Source organism: Carcharodon carcharias, chromosome 8, assembly GCF_017639515.1.
Source record: "Carcharodon carcharias isolate sCarCar2 chromosome 8, sCarCar2.pri, whole genome shotgun sequence".
Taxonomy (NCBI): Eukaryota; Metazoa; Chordata; class Chondrichthyes; order Lamniformes; family Lamnidae; genus Carcharodon; species Carcharodon carcharias.
The window spans coordinates 164,839,889-164,866,038 of NC_054474.1; the positions used below are offsets into that span (position 1 = coordinate 164,839,889).

General features: G+C 43.7%; 1 protein-coding gene across 3 annotated transcripts in view; it reads right to left on the reverse strand.

Moving 5' to 3' along the window:
• ralgps1 (Ral GEF with PH domain and SH3 binding motif 1) overlaps positions 1 to 26,150 on the reverse strand; it is a 758,811-nt gene that overhangs the window by 469,123 nt on the left and 263,538 nt on the right. The window lies entirely within an intron of this gene.

Genomic DNA, 26,150 nt, shown 5'->3' on the forward strand with positions numbered 1-26,150 from the left:
GTAAATAATTGAACTGATATAACCCATGACCAGAAGGATGGCTTCTAGATCACTCAATGACAAGGACAGAATGTGAACAACATGCTAATAAACATGCACACTGTATAAAGCACAGTCTTGCTGTGTAAATGTCAAAAAAGCAATACCCTTGTTATACTCTAAGATATCAGACAACATAGAACATACCTTCTGCAGCTCAGTCAGAATAGGAAAATTTTTGGCTACAAATTTGACACGTATACTTCATGCAAGGAAATACCAAAGCTAAAATTTTATTAGCAACATACACTATAGCAACATACATTATTGCATATTATGTTATGCATTATTGACATTATAGTCAGAAACACAGTTCAGTACCAGACTTTACACATCAACTTCCAAAAGGTTTCAGGTCAGCACTAAAATAAAAAACTAAAAGCAGCGGTGAAAAGGAAATCTCAGCGCTCCTAGGGCAGAATTTTCCCCCCGTTTGGGGGTGGGGGGGGAGGTTTAGGAGCGGGCGCATGGAGGCGCGCCACTGATCAGTGCCCCCAATTAAGGCCCACCCAGCGTGACGTCCAAAAGGAAGCGCTGTGCGTTCCCTGTGCAGGCGGGGGGGGATTCCCTAAACCGAGAGTGCGTAAAAGAGCGCACTCATCTCCCTGAGGCTAAGTGCTGCCTCAGGGAGATTGGCGCCAAATTTAAAAATGTTAACAATAGAAAAAAAAATTCCCCTGACACGTCTCCTCATGTGACACTGTCACATGAGTTGGGACATGTCCATCACTTTCATTAACACCTTTACTTAAAAATTGAAAAACCTACATGAAACCTCATCCCACCCGTGGATGAGGTTTCATTCTTTTTCCAAAGCTCCCCAGGGCTTCTGGCCTGTCCGCGCCAACCTTAAGGTTGGACGGGCAAGTCCACTAAGTACTTTAGTTACTTTGTTAATGGCCTCAATTGGCCATTGACAGGTCGGCAGGCGTACAGCTGATTCTGCTGAGACCCTGCCCACCCGAAAATTGAAATGAGGCGGGGTGAAGTCGGGAATTCCGTCCGACACCATCCCGCGTCATTTTATGCATCGCCGAGCGGGTCCCACCCCCTGCTCGCCGACCGGGAAATCCCGGCCCTGCAGTATGTTGTATATTCTAGCCAGTCAATTTGCAAACCAGATCTGTGCATTCCCCATGATTTTCAGAATGGTTTCCAATCGCTCCCACCTTGATTTTTTTGAGGGGTATTTTTGCAGAAAAATGTTTTCTAGGGACTAACTGACCACATTCCACACAAGGAAAAATTATATTAGATATTCAAAACTCCTAGACAACCAATAATTAGCCATAGCCCATAAAGGACCATATAGGCATTTCCCTTCATTAGAGAGAGATAAATTGGTTACATATAGCTTGAGGTGCACCACTCTGCAAGCATGGGGCAAAGTGAGGAGGCAGACCTCCATTTATTACCCGTATGCCACTGGTACAGGGATTGAACCCACACTGTGGGCATCATTCTGCATCACACTCTAGTTAACTAGCCAACTGAGCTAAACAACCTGCATACTTTACTGTTAGACACTTCACTAATGCTGTTGTCCTACTGTGCAGTACTGACAGCAACTGTGTAACACTATTAATGAGAAGCATGGAATTTTATCTGCTTATTTTTCTATGGGGGTGGAGGGTTGCAAGGGCCCCATGACTTGTCCGTATAAATGCATTCAATTATCGACCCGCTTTGCACCGATTGATAAGAACCTTTGGAAAAGTGTACTTTCAAATCAGTTGAAAGGAGATCAGTAATGGATGTCTAAGTTTTTTATCGAATAAAAGTGATCTTTTGCCAACTGCAGTAATGCCTAGTGGAGGCTAAACTGAATCGTTTCTTGGGAAGTAGTTTTGCTAATGCCAATAGTTTTAATATCAAATTTTTATTACTGCACACCAAAAAATCTTGGCATGGCACCCGTGCCAAAAGAATAGCTACGTGACAGCATCAGATCACCACCTAAAGTTCCTGGACTTAGCGAACAATGATTTTGTTAATCTTTGAGATTTATATCTACAATATTTTGCTTTTATCTTTGGGATTTACAGTTGCATGTTGCATTTGTAAAGCTACCACATTTCAACAATCACCAACAGATCTTTCATGGCTTTCTGCCCTTACACTTATTGATTGCAATCTAACACATTTCACATGTCAAAAGCAGAAGGGTCTTCATACACGATTTTTAAAGGGGAAATCTCAATGGCACTTAATATTTAGCTTTCCTACAATACTAAGTGACGGTGCTTGCTTGACAAACAGGTCTATGCCAATCAAGTAAATTAATTCTATGTTCAGAGCTGTTAGATCGATGCCAAATCAAGCAGATTTCTTGTGTATGTACCTAACTACATCTGCTGAAATTTGAAGAGCCCTTATTTATTAACTTAAGATACACAGCAGTCGTTTTTTTTATGATGAACATCACCAGTGTGAAGCAATAATACATATTCCTTTGAACTGAGTCAAAGAATTTTCCATTTATTGCAGACTTCTGTCATATTAGTTTGCTGGATGGAATTCAATTACAACAAGACTGATTCTCACTTTCCTGCCTGGGGCAAGAAACTCGAGCTGAGGCTGCAGCACATTATTCACACACACTCACACACACACACGCACACATACACACACGCACACACACAGACAGACATACACACACACGCATACACACAGATATACCCTCAGACACACACACAGACAGACATACACACATGCATACACACAGATATACCCTCACACATACACAGACAGACATCCACACACACACATACACACAGATATATCCTCACACAAACACACAGACACACACACAGACAGACATACACACATGCATACACACAGATATACCCTCACACACACACACACACACAGACATACACACACACGAATACACACAGATATACCCTCACACACACACAGACAGACATACACACACACGCATACACACAGATATACCCTCACACACACACACAGACAGACATACACACACACGCATACACACAGATATACCCTCACACGCACACACAGACAGACATACACACAGACATACACACACACACACAGACATACACACACACAGACATACACACACACAGACATACACACACACACACACACCCTGGAGCCCTTTTCAAAAGGTGCCTTATTTCAGTATGTAATTTGGTATCTTCATGTCAGATTGTATCAACAAATGGCAGCAACTGAATCATTTGTCTGAAGAGCCAACATTAAAATGTGTCAGACATCACAAAGCTGAATTATGGTGAAAATCGTTTTGAAATTGTTACTTGTAAAATGGAATTGAAGAAAAGAAAATTGTAGCTTGTACTTTTCAGTATTGTAGTTTTGTTTCATGGCATGAATCACTAATTTATTCCCTGTTCTCCTCCTTTCTTTCCTCAGTCAGCAATTCATGGATAAGTGAACATACACACCCTGTACACCTTACACCAGGGGTTATCTGATGGTAAGTTGCACTTAGGGCAGAATTTTTACCTGGTTGGTCGGGCTGAGGGGGGGGGGGCGGGCGGTCAGGAAGCCCCCCCGCTACCCGTGATCGGGGCTGGACCGCGATTTCACGCAGGCGGGCCAATTAAGGCCTGCCCAGCATAAATGCACGCAGTTTTGGGGGAGGGGGGTGGGGGGGGGGGGGTGGAGGATGGCAAGGTGGTGCACGCACACAGGTGCACGTCGGAAAAGCTCCCCGAGGCACAGAGCAGGAACACCTTCCTCACGAAATGTTAACATTTTTATTTCATTTTTAACCGCGGTTGGAAACTTCAGCACACCCCGTGGATGAGGTTTCCTAAAAAGCGCAAAGGCCGCTTGACCTTTTTGCCTACCCGCCAACCGTAAGGTCGGACGGGCAGCGAAAAATAACATTTAATTGGAGCTTTAACGGCCTCGGTCGGCCCTTTAATTGTCGGCAGGGGCTCTGCCAAATCCCGCGTGCACCCGCAAACCGAAATATCTCTGTAAGCGCCCGATGACATCGGAACGCTCGACCGTCGTCTTATGCTCGGTGGCCGGGCGTGTGTCTGCCCGACAAGCATTATATTCTGGCCAAAGAGTTTAAGAATTATAAAGAAACTTTTTAAATTGTTAAAAAAAAACATGTCCACTCACTTGACTCTGTCCACATGAGCAGGGACACGTTATTAGATGAATTGCTAAATTTTTAATTTGAAGCGTATTTGCTGTTGGAAACCTCATCCCGCCCATGGATGAGGTTCCCTCAGAAGTGCAAAGGCCACTTGGCCTTTTTGCCTGCGAGAAATAAACATTCAATTCGTTCGTTGATGGCCTTAGTAGGCAGGTTCACAGTCGGCTGGCGCGCTGCCAATTCCTCCAGGCGCCTGCGATCGGAATACCGCCCGTCATTTTACCCTCGAGCCGGTCAGGTGTGCGCCCACCTGCTTGGTGAAAAATGCTGCCCTTAGTTTCTTCAGCCACTTAGCAGTAGAGAGTTAGGCACCACTAGGGGCCATGTTAGGCTGCCACTTTCGGGGACTTGACACAGTGGATGATGAAAGGATGTTTCCCCTTGTGGGTGGTCTCGAACTAGGGAATACATAAGGGGTCTCCCACTTAAGACGGAAATTGTGTCTCTCAGAAGGTCGTGAGTTTTTGGAACTCTCTTCCCCAGAGAGCGGTGGAAGCAGGGTCATTGGATATTTTTATGGCAGGAGGTAGAAGGATCCTCAACTAAAGAGTCAAAGGTTAATCGGGGTAGGCAGGAATGTGGAGTTGAGGCCATAATCATATCAGCCATAATCTTAACGAATGGCAGGGCAGACTCGAGGCCCACCCCTTGCTCCTAATTTGTATGTTCGCGTGTTCGTATGTCAAGTTGAATATCGTTTTAAACTGGACCTTATTGCTCCTCCCAGTTCCTCACTCACATCACAGGTCACTGCCGGTCACCTGTTCTCAAATGGACCCTCCAAGATTGTGTCTGAGCTGGCTAACCACCCCTCTCCACTGCCCCCAGCCTTCAGAGCTGCCTCAGGGTCCATGAATGGCACCTGCAACTCGACAGCACTATCCTAACAAGGTTGGTGGACCTATCTGCTGTGGTCCTGATGTCAACCGCAGTGGGTGTGCGCACTGCACCAGGGTTCAACCCTGATTTGGGCGTCGTCCAAATTCTAGGCCGTTCCTTTTGTTTCGGGCTTGCCATAGAAACCAGAGACCCGGCGCTCTGTGATATCCAACTTCAGCATGGGGAGGGAGGCGGGGGAGGGGGGGAGGACAAGGACATGGGTCTCCAAAATGGTGCCTTGTCCCATTTTACAAGGTTCAGTTTCAACCCCCAAAGTCTTTCATCTTCATCAAAAACAGAACACCCCCCCCACCCCCACCCCCCCCCCCACACACCCCCCACCTTAAACCAGCTTATATTTCAACTCTTTCTTGGACTCGAACTCAAGTTCTGTCAAAGGGTCATGAGGACTCGAAACGTCAACTCTTTTCTTCTCCGCCGATGCTGCCAGACCTGCTGAGTTTTTCCAGGTAATTCTGTTTTTGTTTTGGATTTCCAGCATGCGCAGTTTTTTTGTTTTTATCTTTCATCTTTATACCTATGCCTATGAGGTGTGTTGGGGATGAAACTGAAAATTTAAACTTTTAATAGTTCTAGGCAAATAGTTGTACTCAATGGGCAAATTCTATCTTCTATAGGAGTGTTCTATACTTCTATAGAAAGTAATGTCCTCTTCAAAGCTCCTCTGCACTTTGCCCTTTACAGTGATTCACCCGCCATTGCCTAGTCCAGAAGAAAATGTCACATCGTCACACAAATTGCTCAAATGAAGAATTCTGGGGTTTGTGTCTCTACTGGATTGCAATCAATTCAAATTCCTATCAAACGGATACATTCCACTGTGAAGTGCTCTTTCTCTGATTGATAGCCATTACATCTCAAATGCTAGGGGGTCACTGCTACTTGAAGAAGTGCAAAGGGATCATGCAGCATCATTTCACATCAATATCATTGGTTACCCTCGAGGGTGCCATCAGTGGTACAGGTTGGGACCTGTGATTGCCTTTGAATTTATCTTTAAAAGACTCTCTTCGTCATGTAATTACACGATTGTGTCTGTTCTTTTTTTAGTTGGGAGAATGCCCTTGTGTGATTCAAAGCGTTTAGTGCCTAACATGATTCCCAATCATGAAAGATTAATAACACACCGTTGTCATCTGTGTAACGAAACTGAAAGCAAAATGCTGGAAATCTGAAATAAAAACAGAGAATGCTGGGGTGGGGTCGGGGTGGGGGGGAAGAAACAGCAGGTCTGGCAGCATCGGTGGATAGAGAAACAGAGTTAACGTTTCCAGTCTGTATCACTCTGAAGAAGAGTCGTACGGACGTGAAATGTTGACTCAGTTTTTCCAGCATTTTCTGTTTCTATCATCATCTGTACAACGTCCTGGATCAAACCAAAGTGTGGCCCCTGTAGCACACTAATATTATTAGAAGAAATAAAGTAATGAACCAAACAGTCTCTTTCCACCAGGTTGTTCTGCAGTGCAACGTAAGACTATCTGGGAGGCTAGCACTACAGCGTGCCACTTGGGAGATCTCTTTAACATTATTCGACACCGCCGCAAAAGTAACAGCATTGCCTCTCCCCGTGAGGGAAAAGAAAGCAGCCTGCTTCTTTGAGAGCCTTGTCATGCTCAGCCCTAATGAGGTTCCTTCGATCCTCATTATCTGGTCAGCTTTTCAGTCCCTGCCAGTTTTATGCAACAGTAAATTGGAACAAATGTCACCACCAAACAGTTTTGACTTCGCACTGCCTTAGAAACAAAGCTTTCAAAAGAACTGCGGCTATTGAAACAAAAGGACATATGGGCTGCAGTCGGTTGACTGATCATTGGAGGGTGAAAAGCATCCAAAGTGGCACGGCATTCACTGTTCGTACAATCGGAGCTGGTTCTATGAAAGACAATTAAAATCATAATGAGTTTTGGTAACCTTGAGCTACGCTTTGGTTTTTCAGTTGCTAACAAAGCAATTAATGGGTACGGTGGTTAAAACGTACAAACACAGCGCTGTAAAGTTCATTTTAACCCTCAGGTTGCTCATTTTGAAAGACGGGGACAGGAATTGTTTGGGTTTAATAGCTCATTTACAAGGAGGTAAAATGCAAGTCCAAATTTAAATCTGATCGGCCTAGAAATTGGTTCAAACTGATAACAACACAAATGATCACGCTGAAACAAATGTGCAAGAGGGAACCACTCCAAATTGCTGCTCTTGCATCATCAGGATGCAAACTGCACACTGAGGTAACACCCCAAGAGGCCCTACTGGATGCAAAGATCGAGCAAGGTGGAACTAGCAATGGTGAGTCCCGGGGGTGGTGGGGGGAGGAGGAATATGAAGGGAGAGATTGACAGGGGCCCGAGCTCCTCCTGGCTTCACTGTCGGGTAAGCAACATATTTATCCATCTTCTTGTAGCCATCCTCCAGCGGGCTCTTTCAAGGCCGTTCGTTTGCCTGCAGTCTGCCTGAGAAAATGGAGGCTGCTTTGCTGCAGTCAGTCACAAACCATTTTCGCAAGCGGCACAAAATAGGCTTTCGGCCCCTAATTCGCAATCGTCCCAACCCTCGCTTCAGACAGGTTCCCTGGATGGCTTTGGGTGCTTTAAGCGATCTGGCAGGAAGCGCGGACTGCACACATCACATTCAACTCTTCAGGGCCTGTTTTGCCCGGAAAGGGGTGTCTTGTGATCCAGTTTGTGGATCATCGCGTCTCAGCTTCTCCAGCGTGTACTGCAGTCTATTTTTGCCAAGGCCGCAAGTGAGGGATCGCCCTTGTGCGAACATTTTTGTTACAATAGGAGCTGTTCCAATTTGGAAAACGGGACAGAGGGGGTAGGTGTAAGCGAGTAATCCAACCCTTTGTGAAGCAGTCTGCGTAATGTTTTATCTACCAAAGGAAATTGTGACAGCTGTAGTAAAGGCAGCTGTTTGCCAAATGGGTTGGCAAGGCAACTGGATTCTCTAACCCCTAAGGTCAAAAAGTCAGAAACCATCCAGCATTCATTTAATTTCTCTCGGTTTTTGACATTGGTAATTAATAGGTGTGAAAATGCAAGATATCCAGGAAAATAAAGGCTACCCATCCACTTCTGAGCCACACACAGACTGACACGCTGACTCTCAAAATTGTATGAAGCATCATGTAACCTTTCAACTTCCTCATACCGCTTACAATTATTTAATACTTGTTGCTATATCCAATTTTGGAAAGCACTGACCGAAATCATTTTTTTTTTAGTCAAAATCTCCCCACTTTCTTTGGCAAAGGCCCCGAAGACAATTTGCCATGGAACATCAACTTTACACTGCCTCAGGCTTTAAATAAAAACTCCATTAAGAAGAAAAAAGACTTGCATTTGTGCAGCACCTTTCACAAACACTGGATGCCCTCCCCCAGCACCTTACAGTCAATGAAGTACCTTTCAAGTGTAGTCACTGATATAATGCAAGAAACGAGACAGCCGATTTGCACACAGCAAACTCCCACAAACAGCAACGTGATAATGACCAAATAATCTGTCTTTGCGATGTTGAGCGAGGGATAATTACTTGCCAGAACACAGTGTATGGCTGCCATGCTCTTTTGCGAAGTAGTGCCAGGGGGTCTTTTATGTCCACCTGCGAGGTTTAATGTCTCATCCAAAAAGGCTGCACACCTTCGACAGTGCAGCAATCCCTCAGTACTGCATTGGAGTTCAGCCTAGATTTTTGTACTCCAGTCCTGTGTGGGACATGAACCCACAAGGCCCTGACAAGGTTTTTAAGGCAGAGCTAGGTAGGTTCCTGATTAACAAGGGGGTGAAAGGTTATCGGGAGTAGGCAGGAATGTGGGGTTGAGGTTACATTCAGATCAGCCATGATCTTAATGAATAGCAGATCAGGCTCGAGCAGCTAAGTAGTCTACTCCTGCTCCTAATTCGTATGTTTGTATGACTCAGAGGCAAGGGTGTTGCTAACTGAGCTGCAGCGGACATCTTAAACTCCTATTGGTCACTGATTGGATGATATAAACAAGATCCAAGATACGACTGACTTGTTTTTAGGAGAAAAACACATAGTTGGGGGCTAAAAAGGAATGATCCTACAGTTTACATCTCTATATGTTGGTAAATTGCTAAGTCATGTTGTACATCCTCTACTTTGGGTTTAGTAAATACAAGAGTCAATGACACAAATCAAGAAGGAAAAAAAACATTTTTCAGGGCAATGACTACTTAACTTTCACAGGAAGAAAGATACAGGGGAATTCTCCCCCCTTTGGGGGGCAGGCGTGAACCCGATAGGCGTTTAAAAATTTAATTTAAAAAACAAAAAATTTTAAGGCATGTCCCCTCATGAGCTGGGACATGTCAATGAACATGAATGAAAAAACGTATTTCATTTATAAACCCTTCATGAAACCTGATCCCGCCCGTGGATGAGGTTCCATGAAAAATGCGAAGGCCGCCTGGGCTCTTCACCTGGCCCTCCCACCGACCTTAAGGTTGGACGGGCAGCTCAGTTAATTATTTTAATCAATATTTAAATGGCCTTAATAGGCCTTGGACGGTTTGGCGAACTGAAAATCTGGACTGACGCACGCCCGATGTCACCGCGCGTCATTTTACCTGTCGGTGAGTGGGCCCCGTTCCCCGCACGCCAACCCTAAAATTCTGGTCATGAGGCTTGACCATGTTTTGGTAGCGCAAAGATGGTGCCCTGCGTTTATCAGCTACTTATTCCCATTGGTTTGTTCCATTGTACGGTTTTTTTTTGATGAGCCTTTCAATTATCATTGCCATTCAGTGATAACTCAGCAGCTAACAGAGGACGTGCAAAAAGTCACCCACTTCATTCGTAAACTCAATACTTCATCAAATGTTCTGATGTGTCACAAACATTTACATTTGTTCCACATAACCACACCATGGAAACGAACCAATCATCCCATCCTCGAAATATATGATGTAAGTGGCTGCGCCAACTCAGGACATTTAATGAATATCATGAATGTCATACAGCTCCTACAAATGTACCCCACTGCACAACGATCTGCTTAACTGAACCTCGGTACTTTTTAATAAGAACATGTAAGCTAATGCAGAGAAATTATACATTGCCATACAATAGGGAGCAGATAGCACAGGAATCTGGCCAAAATATTCTCCTCTTGCCTCAAGGTTGTGAGTTCAACTACTCGAGACTGACAGTCCATGCAATACTGTTAACCTGGAGGTTCTATCTTTCAGATGAAATTTCAAGGCCCCGGTTACCCCTTCAGGTAGACATAAAGCATCCCATAAAATACTATTCGAAGAGCAGGGGAATTCTCCCTGATGTCCTGGCCAATATTTATCCTTCAATCAACATCTCTAAAATGGATTATCTGGCCATTATAACACTGCTATTTGTGGGAGATTGCTGTGCATAAACTGACTGCTGAATTTCCTTCATTACAACCGTGACTACATTTCAAAAATATTCCACTGGTTGTACAGCACATTGGGACATCTCAAGGTCATGGAAGCAGCTGTATAAATGCACGTCTAGCTTCCTTTTTTTTCCCCCCTTGTATGCAAGAATTTTTCCCAAATCTTAGCCTGTCATTATTAATAAGCATTGAGAATGAGAGATTTGTTTTGGGTTGTAACACAAATAGTTGATAGCTTATAGTCAGTCCTCTTTACACCCTGGCCAAATGGCATTCCATTGACATCATTAGCTTCCAGCCAATATAGTCTCAGCAGATGACCCTCATTTATATACCAGACAGTCCATTGATATCCCAGAGTGAATTTGACTAAGTTGGTAAAACTCTTGCTTCCAACTCAGAAGGCTTAAAGTAAATCCTTTTATACACCCGACAGCATAATCCAGGCTGATCATTCAGTGCAGCACCAAGGGACTGTCAGAGGTGCCATCTTTCAGACTGGATATTATGCTGAGTTCCCATGGACCATCGAAGAGAGGGGAGTTCTCCTACTGTCATAGTCAACTGTCTTCACACAGTTTCTCCCATCAAAAGTTGATCATCTGGTCATTCAATTAATGGTGTCTGTGGGATCTTGCTGTGCACAGATTGACTGCTGCATTTGTCGACATAATACCATTTGAAGTGTCTGATCAGCTTGATTTGTTCTTCAATGCACATTTTGATAGAATCGTTACTACAAATTGGAGTTTCCATTAACTCAGTGGTCACAAGGTACCAAAAACATAAACTATTCTTTTGGATGTTTGAAAACTTTGCAAATGATGAAAACTAACAGGAGGACAAGGAATCAGAAGTTTATATCTTTGTTCTCCTTACTCTTCCTCACTTAGAGAAGTGACTTTAAGCTGCTTCTAGTGATTTTAAATTTGGACAAGTCAGCAGCTGCACACAGATCATCTGACAGGTTTACTCTCACCCTGATGCTCTGTCCTGTCAGGGACAGTGTGGCTGATTCAGCCTCATGCTTAGCTCTCAGCAATGGTTCAAAACCCTTTAATCCCAAACCAAGGGCCCGCAGCTTCCTCTAGACCTGCGCAATTTTGTGGCTCACAACCTGCGCACCCAAGCCATGTGTGACTTCACATGCTATTTTGGTCTTTTCACACCGGGGCTGGGTTCACAGTGCAGTTTGTGAGCTGCGCTAGAGTGAGGGGGGAATCTGGGTACCAAGGCAGGCTGATGAAAAGGCCCACCTCCAACACAGTAAGCCAGCTCCCGAATGTTTAAAGGCCTCTTCAACATCACCCCTCACCATCTACCCACCCCCATACCAGCCCATGCTCTCTCAGATTACCCTTGCCATCTCCATACCCCCCATGTATTCTCAATTCCCCCTCAGATCATCCATGCCATCTCTACCTCCCATGTATCCTCCATGCCCCCTCAGATCACCTGTGCCACCCTTATGCCCCCATGTATCCTCCATAGCCACTCACCCAGTGTGCACTGTGTACAGTGCCCACATTTCGGGAATTATCAGTGGGAAATATTTTACATTCTTTGGGGTGGAAAAACATATATCTCACTATCTAGTAAAAGCCTCTTTAACATTGATTCTGAGAAAAAAATACATTCTGCCAGTGAAAAAGCCTTGCAATAATTATAATCTATTAGTTTGCATAAGCATCAAAGGGACCATCTTTAATTACATCGTTTTGAAACTGGTCATTCATTCTCCAATGAATGAAACACCCACTGTGTTGAAACCCATTAGCACTTGAATCTCAGCCAAGCATTCAGAATGGCCACAGCTGCCCAAATAATAGAACAATCTCTGGGAAGGAAAGAACAGAAGGTATTAATTTCAATTTCAAAGCAGATTGCCTGCCAATCAACATAAGGGAGCTTTATCAAGTGTCAAAACCATTTTTAAAAAAATCAGCCATGGCCATTTAAATTACAGTAGAAAAGATGACAGCACAGGCTGACAGGGAATTTGTAACATTTTTCACTGTATTAAGGTGCTTTCTCTACTGGAAAAGTACTGTAAAGCATGTGAACAAATGTACAAGGCTGTTCAATGTAAAGGCCAACTTATCTTTGAAGGACAAATCCTTGTGATGAATTACTGCATGAAAAACACATCTACATTACAATAAGGCAGCTAATAGTGACACTTGAAGGTGTGAAACTATTTTACAATGTCCCTGACTCCTCAGCAGGCTAATTTCTTCACAAACTCTCCAAAACTGAAGCAGCTATAGTGGGGCTTCCGAAACCCCGCACCATCAGCTAAAAACGGTGCGTGGGGAGAAATCCAGCTTTCACCTCCCATTTAAAATGGGGAACCCAACCTCAGCGGGGGCAGGGGTACACCAGACGTACCCGGCCCATGAAAAGGCCAGAGAAAAATGGCTTGGGGTCAGGAATGCGGAGAAAAATCCGATTCCCGCCAAAAACAAAACCCCAAAGCGCCTCCATTCACGCACCGAAACCCGCCTCCGCACCCAGGCCAGAATTCGGCCCCAAGTGTCAGAACCTTCGAAGCCACATCTGACTCCAAGATCAAACGTGATCGAAATCCTCCTCCCTCAACACAACTCCACAAGGTGAGAGTTTTTTTTCTTTTAAACAAGGTTAAATAAAAACACAGAACTTAGGAAGTAGGAACAGGGTTAGGTCATGTTGCCCATCCAGTCAACAGCATAATTTATTAAGATCAAAGTTGACCTCCTAGCCCAGCTCCATTTTCCTGCCCTAACAAGAAAATACAATTCTAAACTGAAAGTGTTGTGGATTAGGACATCTTTGGTGTCTATTTATAAACACACACACACACACACACACACAGACACGGAGACAGAGACAGACACACACAGACACGATGGGAATGGGGATGGGAATAGAGGGATACGGATCCCGGAAGTGCAAAATGTTTTAGTTGACGGGCAATATGATCGGCGCAGGCTTGGAGGGCCGAAGGGCCTGTTCCTGTGCTGTACTTTTCTTTGTTCTTTAGACACACACAGACATAGACAGAGACAGAGACAGAGACAGACACAGAGACAGACACAGAGACAGACACAGAGACAGACACAGAGACAGACAGACAGAGACAGACAGAGACAGAGATACACAGAGACAAGACAGACAGAGACAGAGACAGAGACAGACACGTTACAAAGGCTGATTCAGAAATGAACTAAACCCAGAAGGAAAAAACAAGAGTAAAAACTGGGAAATGAGAATACTGGTCTGAACTGGACTCGCAGACCTTAAAACAGAACACCAGTAAAAACTGGGAAATGAGAATACTGGTCTGAACTGGACTCGCAGACCTTAAAACAGAACACCAGTAAAAACTGGGAAATAAGAATACTGGTCCGAACAGTTGTCTCTTTCTGGGAATTCGGATTTTAAACTTCTCTGTAAATCATATTCAAAATCTGTGCCAGAAATTTAGGCAGAGGTGGAGGCCCTGACCTCCCCCAGCTCAAAAGTCAGGGATGAGCTGGTCTCTGATTGGCTGGGTCACTCTGCAGCCATTTAACGGTCGTGTGGAGCAGTGACCACCGCTGGGGCTACTCTACTGGCAGTTCCCGAAGAGACGGTGTGGACATGGACTTCGAGGTGAGTCCGGGGTTTCACCCGGGCCGGGCTCTGACGAGGGGGTTGGGGAGGGGACTTCATTGGACACAGGGAGTGACTAAACAGGAGGCACCCCCAACCCGGCCTGACAACAGGCTGCAAAGGTGGAGCACTTGGGCCCTGGCACCCGCTGCCACTACAGTCTCATTGGCAGTGGGAAAAGGCCCTTAAGGAGCAATTAATTGTCCGTGGGCAAGTAAGCCACCTGATGTCTCCTCCGACAAGGGTATAATCTCAGCAGCGGAGGCAAGCGATGAGCACGGGGCCGTCATCATGATACTAAATTTTAGGCCCTCCCCAGTAGGCCAGCGTTTTAAAGCTTTATTTTCATGAATTACTTTGGTGCCATTTACATCAAATAAAATCGTAGCATATATAGTTTAGGCACAAGTCATGAGTGCTGGATATAGAGAAAGATCAGCAAGCGCTCCAGAATCTGAATGGAGTGATTAGAATTTGAAAGGCGTGTAAACCTTCAGATTGTTGCACTGCAAACGGCAGATAGCATGTACAGAAAAATGACTATTGAGAGAACTTGGGCGCTGGTCCAATTTACAGTCTCTTCATCCACAGGAGTTATTGTGCAGGCCACACAAAAACTGGAAGCTGGTGGATTTTCTGCAGCCTTGGGAAGCAGCAAATTAATAAAGATCGAGCTCTAACAAAACAAAAACTCATCAACCATTTCATTTTTCAAAAGGTATGAGAACAAAAACTGAATGGCTAATGATTTAGGAAAAAAGAAATCAAAAGATTTGGAATGAAAGATGGACCGAAGTGCGTCAGCTCTATCGCACACTCTAGCAGAGTAATTCAGGGTATTTGTTTTTTTGCACGCACAGTCACAGGCTTATATAATATTCCTAGTTTATACTGGCACAAACAGACAATGGTGTTTTATGTGGGTTTAGATAACTGGATCAAGCTGATGTGGTTGAGCCACAAAGCCACAGGCTGATGAGGTTCGTTATATAACGGCAAGTCTCAGATGAGATTTTGGATTTTTTTGTCTCTAGATTGCACCTGTCAGTAACTTCCACAAATTCTTTTCCATTGTCTTGCTAAAGGTTAGTGCAAGGCCTTGCTTTCAACCTTATACTTATTCCTGTGACATGGTCTATATTAAGGCACAGCTTTCACTCCATACTCTTCCATCAAATTTGAATGAAGAAAAAGCTTTTGTAACGACGTTATGGATTTAGACATTACCTCTGATTAAGAACAGCAGGTGAAGGATAATGTGCTGCAAATAAAAACCAAGTTTTCAGCAATTTAACAGTGAAACATTGAAGATTCTGGATAGGTGTTAAATTTTAAAAAAGGACATTTTTATGAGGTGAAACTTGACCAAAAGAAGATAGCAGTGTTCAGGTATTCATAATCGGGCCCTACTCGGATTGATCCTGACCTTTGAAGATAGGGTCCTGATTTGTCCACATCTGCACTGCCTTAAAATACAACCAAAGAGCCTAACTATGCCCATACTATTTCTGGCTTTTAAAAAAAATAGACCTTCTGTTTATTTTTCTGCCTCTGCTTCAATATATACATATTCACATATACTTATATCGAGCAATTGTACTCTTGGTAAGGAATTTTGCGAAGGCTTGCAACAGCTTAATGTAAAAAAGAAACTAAGATGAAACTTGATTTTTACCACCTGCTCAAATCTACATCACATAAAACAGGCCCTTTGCCCCGACTGGTCTATAATCTGGTTTTTTTAAAATTCATTCATGGGATGCAGACGTCACTGGCTGGACCAACATTTATTGCCCAGCCCTAATCGCTCTTGTTCGCCACACATTAAATTCCTCACAAATTCTTTATTTGATCCCCGAGTGCCTGCATGTTCTGGATTTACTTCAGTCAGTCGTCCCTTTTCCAGAAGAGTCAGCCCAGCTTGCACAATCCTTCTGCATTGCTGGCATCCCGTCAACTCTGGTAATATCGAATTGTGAACCTTGTCTGCACTTTCTCCAGGGCCTCAATATCCTTTCTTTGTCTTCCAGAGATCAGAACTGTACACACCACTCTGGGTGAGAGATGACCAAGGTTCCAAGTTTAACATTACTTTAGATTTTGTATTCTATTCCTCTTTTGCTTCTTTTAGCGATATATGCATTGGTATTTCCACATTTTTTACCTTCTTTACCCCAATTCAGTCACCTGTGGCTCAGTGGGTAGCACTGTCACCTCTGAGTTAGAAGGTTCAAGTCCCAGTCCAGAGGCTTGAGCACAAAAGTCGAGGCTGATACTCCAGTGCAGTACTGGGTGTGTGCTGCACTGTCAGAGGTGCTATCTTTCACTTGAGAGGTTAAGCCAGAGGCCCTGTCTGCTTTGTCACATGGATGTAAAAGTTCCCTTCTGTGCTTTTGCACTGCTAGGAATAACGGGGCTGATTTTCATGAAATAGATTGTGAGTATGATTAAAGTGGCAGCTCAGAGCTTGCCACTCTGCCCTGGTATCTAGGCCAAATTTGGTTGGGGCCTTGAAACAGCCGAAAGCCTCCGTAGCCCAGGAAAATTGGAGTCCAATGGTGCCAACAGGGCCAGGTGCAATTTTAAAGTTTCACGGTAGGAATGCTTCGTGATTCACTCTGCCATTGGTTCTTGACATCGAATAACCTAACAGTGTCCTTAAAGTTTCAAAACAGGTGGTTTCTGATGGGACCAGGAAGAGGGATTAATGCCCCTCCTCGTCCCATAAGAATTGACAAACATAGTGCTCGACCCTCTGTGACTCTCCCCCCGGGGATCACTCCGCCCAGCGCCTCCCCCTCATAGGTGACCGGTGCCAACTGGACTCTGCAGTGGAGCTGGACTTCCTGCCCTCTTTGAGCAGCTCACTGGCAGTATGATAAGGGTTTCCGGCTACGGACATGGGGAATGGTCCGAGACATAACCAATGAGCGATTGATGCCTTTGCCTGATGGAAGCAACTACACGACAGCTCCCCAGTATGCTATTTGTCAAGGTCCAAGGTCACACAAAATATTCTGAACAGATCAACTGTCAGCCGAGACCACACAGTTTGGCCTCTAGGCCTTTTGAGGTACAAGATCTTCAACCAAGTCTTAAGTGTAAACTGTTTCCACAATCCCTGATATTTAATTACAGTGGTCCAATGTATTCAGTAATGTTGAAAGGTTAGATGATCTGCTACAACAACAACTTGCACTTATAGCACCTTTAACTGCTTCACGGAAGTGTTATCACACAAAAAGTGGCACTGAGTGACATACGGAGACACTGCAGTCATTGAGAAAAAGCTTGGACAAGGAGGTAGATTTCCAGGAGCATCTGGAAGGAGAAGAGAAGTGGAAACGCGGAGAGAGTTAGAGAAGAAACTTCAGAACTTAGGGCCGAGGCAGCTGAAGGCACCGGTGGTTGAGTAACGAAAATCTGAGATATGCAAGAGGCCAGGATTGGGAGATGGCCGAGACCTCAAGGGACTGCAGGAAGAGTGGAGGATACAGAGATAGGGAGGGCATGGGGCATGTAGAGATTTCAAAAAAAGCATGAAGATCTTAAAATCCAGGTGTTTGCCAAACCAAGAGCCAACACAAGTGGGTGCGCAGAGGGATGGTGGGCAAACTGGATTGATCCAAGTTAGGTTGCTGGCAACAGAGTTTTGGGATGAGCTCAAGTTTTAGTAGGAAAGCAGATGGAAGGCCGGCCAGGAGAGCTTAGGAATAGTAAAGTTCTAGAAGCAACAAAGCACTGCAGCAACTCACCGAGGCTCCTTCAAGAGCACATTCCAAACCCGCAACCTCTACCATCAAGAAGGACAAGGGCAGCAGATGCATGGCAACACCACCACCTGGAAGTTCCCCTCCAAGCCACTCACCATCCTGACTTGGAAATATATCGCCGTTCCTTCACTGTCGCTGGGTCAAAATCCTGGAACTCCCTTCCTTACAGCACTGTGGGTGTGCCTACACCACACGGACTGCAGAGGTTCAAGAAGGCAGCTGACCATCTCCTGTTCAAGGGCAGTTAGGGATGGGCTATAAATGCTGGCCTAGCCAGTGATGCCCACATCCCATGAAAGAAAAAAAAATTAAAATCAGATCAGCAGCAGATGAGCTGAGACATGGTTAGAGTTGGATGATGGTAGTAGAGAGGTGGAAGTAGGCTGGGTTGGTGATGAACTTACAACCACATAGGCTTTCCAGATTGGGATCATATAATTGAGGGAGCTACCTACTGCCTTTTGCTGTTGTATAACAATCACAGAGTGCAGAAGAGGCCCTTCGGCCCATCGACACATGAGAAACACCTAACCTACCTACCTAATCCCATTTACCAGCACTTGGCCCATGGCCTTGAATGTAATGACGTGCCAAGTGCTCAGCCAGGTACTTTTTAAAGGATGTGAGGCAACCCGCCTCCACCACCCTCCCAGGCACCGCATTCCAGACCCTCACCACCCTCTGGGTAAAAAAGCTTTTCCTCACATCCCCGCTAAACCTCCTGCCCCTCGCAAATGAGTGATGTGGCATGTGAATTTCAATGCCAGTGCGGTGCCAGCTACATATCCCAATAACTGACAGATTATATCAAATAGCACGTACTTTCAGCTGTTTGCAATAGGCAGAGTACTGACCGTTCGCAACCAACCCATGCTTGCAAAACCCAGAACATAATGGCTAACAGTAGATGTGATTCGGCAATTGGACAGCACTTGCTGAACAATCCTGAATGTGCTAGGAATTACACTAACAACTAATTTAAGATCAGTCAGGTTCACAATGCCACTCACATATGCTGCAGATATTCATATACAGAGGCCTGCCCTCTGCAGGTGGAAGAATTATGTCCAGACATTGCACCTCTTTTGAATAAACAAAGGCATGGGGGACAATAGTTCCCTGGTGCATTCACCATGGCTGTGTCTTGACCATCAGAGCCAACTTGTCAACCAATCGGCACCCCTTTTCTCATGCAGTATAAAATGTTGTTCCCTTTGAAATTTGGCATTCTTGCATCTGTCCTGATCGGTGCAAGATGAAAAGCTATGACAGGGTTTCTCTTTATTTCCAGCAATTCAGATTCTATTTTGAAGCAAAGCCTATTTTACCCGAGACTCAGTGTGCATTGAACATTTGAGTCTTTCAGCTAATAGCAGCAGAAACTTGAGCTTTAAGCTTTAAAGTATTCCATGCAAGTGAGTTAATCCGGGTTACGGCTTCAGCAAGTAGCCTGCCTAAAACATCTGTTAAAAGGCCATGTTTCGAATGAAAGGAAAAGAGCCTTAGTTATTTTTGATATTGAGAAGATTAGAGTAATATAACTTGCACTGTGTTATGTGGTTTACTGTTCATTCCTGTTACATATATCTAGATCTCCTTAACAAATGGGCTTTGAGCAAGAGTGCACATTCTATACGCTTTTGAAGAAAGGAGCACATGATACATTGTAGTAGCTACTGAATAAAATAGGTTCTCCATTCCAATCCCTGGAGCTTGCCACCATTTCCCCAGATATTGCACAAGGAAAAGGGCACATTCCAGATCAAAGGGTATACAAGAATTGCTAGTGTCTGAGCGCCAGAAAATACCTTGTGCAAACACCCAAAATCATGACCATCCTTTCAACTAAAAAATGCCAAAAGACCAAAACAATTATGCGGAAACATATTCCATTACAAGGATAGAAATTTCCCATGAACAGCAGTAATAAATCATCAATTAATCGCAAAATCAGCTGTGGATGCTGATGATAGCTCCCATGAGAAGAATTTACATCGTCTACATACAGGCTCTAATTAATACTTCAAGGACAAAGCGCACGGCACTCAAAGCACAAATCACAGTGAACAATGGCTTTTTAATCTTATTCATTTATTTCCAATGCATATGGTAGTCACTGTTCCCACTCTACTAGCTCCCCTCACACTGAAACACTGAAACCTATAGCTCCTTCACCTCAATGATTTCTTACCTGAAGATCTTAACTGTTTCCATCTCGCTGACATATCCCTAAAGCCCTCTCAAATTATCATAAGTGCTTTCTTTTACAGTTTTTAATCAGACAAACACATAGTGCCTTCTCAATCTCTCTTCATGCTTGAGTGTGCGTCCAGCGACTTTTGTAGTTTTAGGTGGGGAAGAATGTTCATTATTTTTAGAGTCATGTTACTCAGACTGATGATATTTCACAATTACAAACAACTCTCTAAGCACTGCAGCCATAATTATTATTATCCCAACATTTAGGATTTTCCTCCATTAGCAGAAATTGTTTAGATAAAGTAAAAGAGCTGAACTCCCAAGGCGAGGTGAGAATGGGTGCCCTTGACATCAAGGCAGGGTTTGACCGAGTGTGGCATCAAGGAGCCCAAGCAAAACTGGAGTCAATGGGAATGAGGAGGAAAACTGTCTGCTGCTTGGAGTCGTACCTCACACAAAGGAAGATGGTTGTGGTCGTTGGAGGGCAATCATCTCAATCCCAGGGAATCACTGCAGGAGTTCCTCAGGGTAGTGTCCTAGGCCAAAGCATCATCAGCTGCTTCGTCAATGACCTTCCTTCCATCATAAGGTCAGAAGTGGGGATGTTCGCTGATGATTGCACAATGTTCAGCACCATTCGCGAACTCCTCAGATACTGAAGCAGCCCATGTCCAAATGCAGCAAGTCCTGGGCAATACCCAGGCTTGGACTGACAAGTGGCAAGTAACATTTATGCCACACAAGTATCAGGCAATGACCATTTCCAACAAGAGAGAATCTAACCATCACCCCATGGTGTTTAATGGCATTAGCATCACTGAATCCCCCACTATCAACATCCTGGGGGTTACCGTTGACCAGAAGTTGAACTGGACTAGCCATGTAAATACTGTGGCTACAACATCAGGTCAGAGGCTGGGAATCCTGCCTCACCTTATGACTCTCCAAAGCCTGTTCAACATCTACAGGTCAGGAGTGTGATGGAATACTCCCTGCTTGCCTGGATGAATGCAGCTCCCACAACACTCAAGAAGCTTGACATTGACCAGGACAAAGCAGCCCGCTTGATTGGCACCACATCCACAAATATTCACTCCCTCCACCACTGACGCACAGTAGCAGCAGTGTGTACCATTTACAAGATGCACTGCAGGAATTCACCAAGGCTCCTTCGACAGCGCCTTCCAAACCCACGACCATTACCGCCTAGAAGGACAAGGACAGCAGATAGATGGGAACACCATCACCTGGAAGTTCTCCTCCAAGTCTCTCACCATCCTGACTTGGAAATATATCACCGTTCCTTCACTGTCATTGGGTCAAAATCCTGGAACTCCCTACCTAACAGTGCATGGACTGCAGCGGTTCAAGAAGGCAGCTCACCGCCACCTTCTCAAGGGCAACTAGGGCAATAAATGCTGGCCTATCCAGTCACACCCACATTCAATGAACAGATAATTGAAAATAATTAAGGGATACAGAGCTGAGACAGGTAAATGGAGTTGAGGAACAGGTCAACAATGATATAATTGAATGACATAAATTTAAGGGTTCAGTGACCAACTCCTGTTTGCACATAACACAGTTTACTCACATCCTTTGGACTTGAATATACCACCAAAATTTACCAGTGTTATATGTCACAACACAAAAACAGAATAATTTTAACAGAGATAAAAACAAAAAAACTGCGGATGCTGGAAATCCAAAACAAAACAAAAACAGAATTACCTGGAAAAACTCAGCAGGTCTGGCAGCATCAGCGGAGAAGAAAAGAGTCGACGTTTCGAGTCCTCATGACCCTTCGACAGAACTCTAGTTCTGTCGAAGGGTCATGAGGGCTCGAAACGTCAACTCAATAATTTTAACAGATTTGTTATCAAAATACTGTCCAAATCATCTTTATGCCCATAAGACGAAACACTTGCCCACTCTATTGTTACAGTACTGGAAGTTCCTCAAAGGTAAAAAAAAATCGGTTCTGTATTTCATAAATGACAAGCACTTCATTTAAAGGAAAAACAACACCAGAACATAAACCGACTTCCAACATAAAAGATTGTAATTTCAGTACAAGCTCCCCTACGTCCTCTCCACTCTGGAAGAAACCATACAGAGTAAGAGATTGAGGACAGATGTAAATCCTATTGCCATGCCTCATTAGATTTAAATATTTTACAATAGTGTCTCTTTATGTCCCATGTCTATTCATCTAAATACATTATGAGTGTAAAGAACTCTCGGTGCATTCTACAAATCTTGGTTCTTTGCTCCCTGGAGTGTTTACGCTACGAGCACAGAGTTTTATAATGAGTCTTGGGGAAAGGGCAGAGGAATACGACTGAGGGGTTAACCCCTTTTCGGAGAGCTAATAAGGAGCAAGTGTAAAATCCTACGGCTTTTATTTGAGTTGCAGCATGGAAAGAAGAACGTTGCTCAGAAAGCCACTGTCACTCCAGTGGCTGACAGGGGAATACTCTGTTGAAATTATTTAAAGTTAGCATCTTATTCGATGTATTCAGCTGGTTACTGCACATTGAGTTACAAACGCTACTTGCACTGCTACCCAAGTCACTGAAAGTTGAGATGATTTGGTGGCCACGTGCCTCAGACGCAGCCCATGCAATCCTTTTAAATTATGGTTGAGCTAGTTTACTTGGCAAGCGTACAATCCACTAAGAGTACTTTTTGTTTCATTTTGGTGTGCGGTAAAGACACATATCCACGTCCTTAAATGCGTAATTTATAAAATATATTGATGCTAATAACAGATTCAACCACCAAAAGTATCAAACCCAGTTTAATTCCAGCTTGCCTTGAAAAGGGTGACTCATTTTATACTAGCCTTTCAAATATTGCTGTAGTGGGATGGAATTATTAAATGTTTCAGCAAAAATAAACTGATGCTAACAATGTGGGCAGCCATCCTTTGAGTCATGTCTATTGGACTTCCTCAAGCTCTGGTTGCCAAATAAAAGCATAAAATACATAATATTGCCTAGTAACAAAACTACGCCATTTAACAGCCAAAAGATGTCTCCTGGTTACCAGAAGAAAGCATTATAGATTGTACATACTGTCCCACTCAGATGCAATCCAGAGCTAAAAGTCAGCAGTGTTGCTGAGACATGAAGTCATTCAGTAAACCACAGGGGGCTAGTTTGAAAGAAACATAGTCATTCCGTGTACAAAAGTCTGCTTTTTAACCTGTTTTCATGAGATAATCAGGATTAGTAATATTTGTCGAGAGGTAAAAGTTGGCCAGGTCTGTGCCCTGCTCTTTATTGAATTAGCACCACAAGTCGTTTTGCATCCATATTCGAGGGCAGATGAGGCTCCTGTTTAACGTCTCATCCGAATGAAGGCACCTCTAACAGAACTGCTTTGTAAGATCCTGATCCTCATTACCTCCTAGTGAACTGTTTCCATGTTATCTGTGGGTCCGTGATAGCACTCTCGCCTGGCAGGCAACAGGTCCCTCTCCAGGTGCTTGAGCACAAAATCTAGGCCAACACTCTGGTGCACCACGGATGGAGTGCTGTACTGTTGGAGGTGCTGTCTTTTGGATGGGATAATAAACAGAGGCCTTGTCTGTCCGCTCACATGATGCATATATATAATGACAATGCATATGGCAAAATTGTCGAAACAAGAGATGAAGTTTCCAGTTGTGAGTGTGTCCAAAACGAGGGGCCATAAGTATAAAATAAATCCCAATAAATCCAATCAGGAATTCAGGAGAAATTTCTTTACTCAGACAGTGGTGAGTATGCCAAACATGCGACCATGCGGAGTGATTTGTTAATGGTATGTTAATTATATTGTTAGGATACACAGGTGAAGGGCATTCTTTAATCAAGCACTTTGAGCACATATAAATAGGAGACAACTGGGACACTGAACAGAGAGCTGAGAGATTGAACATAGTCAATAAGCTCTCTTGATAAAGAAAAGCTCTGTATCTTGGTTTTTGACTTCACCTAGTTGCTTGGATCCTATTAATATGGTTGAGGTGAGTAGTGTAAATGCATTTAAGAAGAAGCTAGATAAGCACATTAGAGACTAAGGTATAGTAGGACACTTTGATGGTATGTGAAGTAAATTGGGAAAGGGCTCATTTGTAGCCTAAACACCAGCGTATTCCTGCGGGGCTAGATGGCCTGGTTGTATTCTGGGTAATAGTGAGAAACAATTCATCTGATAATATAGCATTAACTTTTTTTTTATAGCTGATCATTGGGAACATCCAGCCTACACCTCCGAGTGTATTTTATGTGGAGTTCTTCCGTAATGGAACTTGCAGGAGCATCAGATGTCAAAAGCAGCACGTACAATACTTGGCATTTTCCAGATATTAAAAAAAATTAACAAGCAAGATGTTATACCAGAGCCTTGCAAAAATTTACTGTTGGGAATTTAAATACAGAACTCCCACACTGGGCTTCCTTTTCTGAGTGTAGCTGATGACAGTTCACTGTATCTTGTCCATTTGTCTGGGTCGTGCACTTTTCAAACAAATGCATTATAAATTTGAATAGGTCTACACTCACTCTCAGTCACTGTACTCCTATGAATCTCAGCTGTGTACTGAAGGTAGCAGGAAGGTAAATAATGTGTTCTGCAGTGGCAGAATGTGAATGTCAAGTTGCAATAGTGACTCCTAGTGTTCAATGCATTTTAGTATGTGTGTCACACATTTTACAAGCACAAAGACCATCCTTCATCATTCACTCCACCTTACCAGAGTTAACTTCTGCTAGTTTTCTTTCTCATTACAGTAATCATGGATATCCAATTTTGTTACTTTGTTCCCTAGAAAATTTCCTGTGGGTTAAACCCCAACTCTTCTCCCTTGAACAGGATTAGATAAAATGCCAAAGAGGAGGACATTTTCTCATGCTTGCTCCATATAGACTGTGACTAATCTATGGTTAGGCGTGTACAATGACAGACTGTTACCCATTGCTTTTATCTGTATTCCTATGCCTTCACTTCTCAGCTTCCTCCATCATGGCTCCAACAGAGGGAGTGATCCAGGTGTTAAGTGTGAAAGGTATATCTGGCCCATAACGCCATCAAAACACAAAGTCAGACATTTAAAAAAAACCTGACTGATCTTTTGATAGCTGCATGAAACACAGACATAGTTACTGTACTTTTTATACCATCTCTGCTACATTACTGAGCCTTAATTTATTAGGAACTCAGGAGCCAGGTAAATATGATCTCCTCTTCTTCCATTATCACTGGAAGCTGGACAACAGTGACCCGTATCCTGAGGCAAAATAGAAGTGGAGTAATAGGGAAGAGCATTCTCTGAAGAACCATATGATCGAGATGGTTTTATTAATCCCACCTTTCATACACAAAATCTATTTAGAGCATTTTGTCGTAGTCAGAGTCATTAAGGCACAGAAGGAGGCCATTCAGCCCATTGAGTCCATAATGGCTCTCTGTACAGCAATCTGGTCAGTCCCATTTTATTACTCTATCCCTGTAGCTCTGCAAGTTTATTTTTATCAAGTGCCCATCCAATTTCCTTTGAAATAATTGACCATCTCTGCTTCCAAAACCTTTGTAGGCAGTGAGTTCCACTGTGCAGCATGTTCTCAAAATATGAATAAAGAACTGGTCCTACAATTACAAATTTCATAAATGAATACGTAGGAGTGTGTTAGGGCTAAAGCAGCATACTGATTCAGTATGTTCAGCTAAGAGCTTAAGTGAGGTTCTTTCTTATTCGGAAAGTTAGTGAAGACCCACACAGCAAAACATCACCAAGGGTGAGCAGAAGTGTAGAAGAGAAAATGGTTTAAACTCAGCAGTGCCAACATCAAGTAAAAGCTAGCTGATTGAGAAAAGAAAGCGAGGATGGGCCAGAGGAAAGCAGGGCGGGTAACAGGAGTTCAAAGATCCTCAGGAAGAGTGAAGATGGAGACGTGGAAGAAGGACATGTACACAGCATAATAGACCTTAGAAGGAACAAGAAAAGAAAATTCAGAGAAGGAACAGCCATATGAGATAGAGAAACACATATGATTGCAACTCT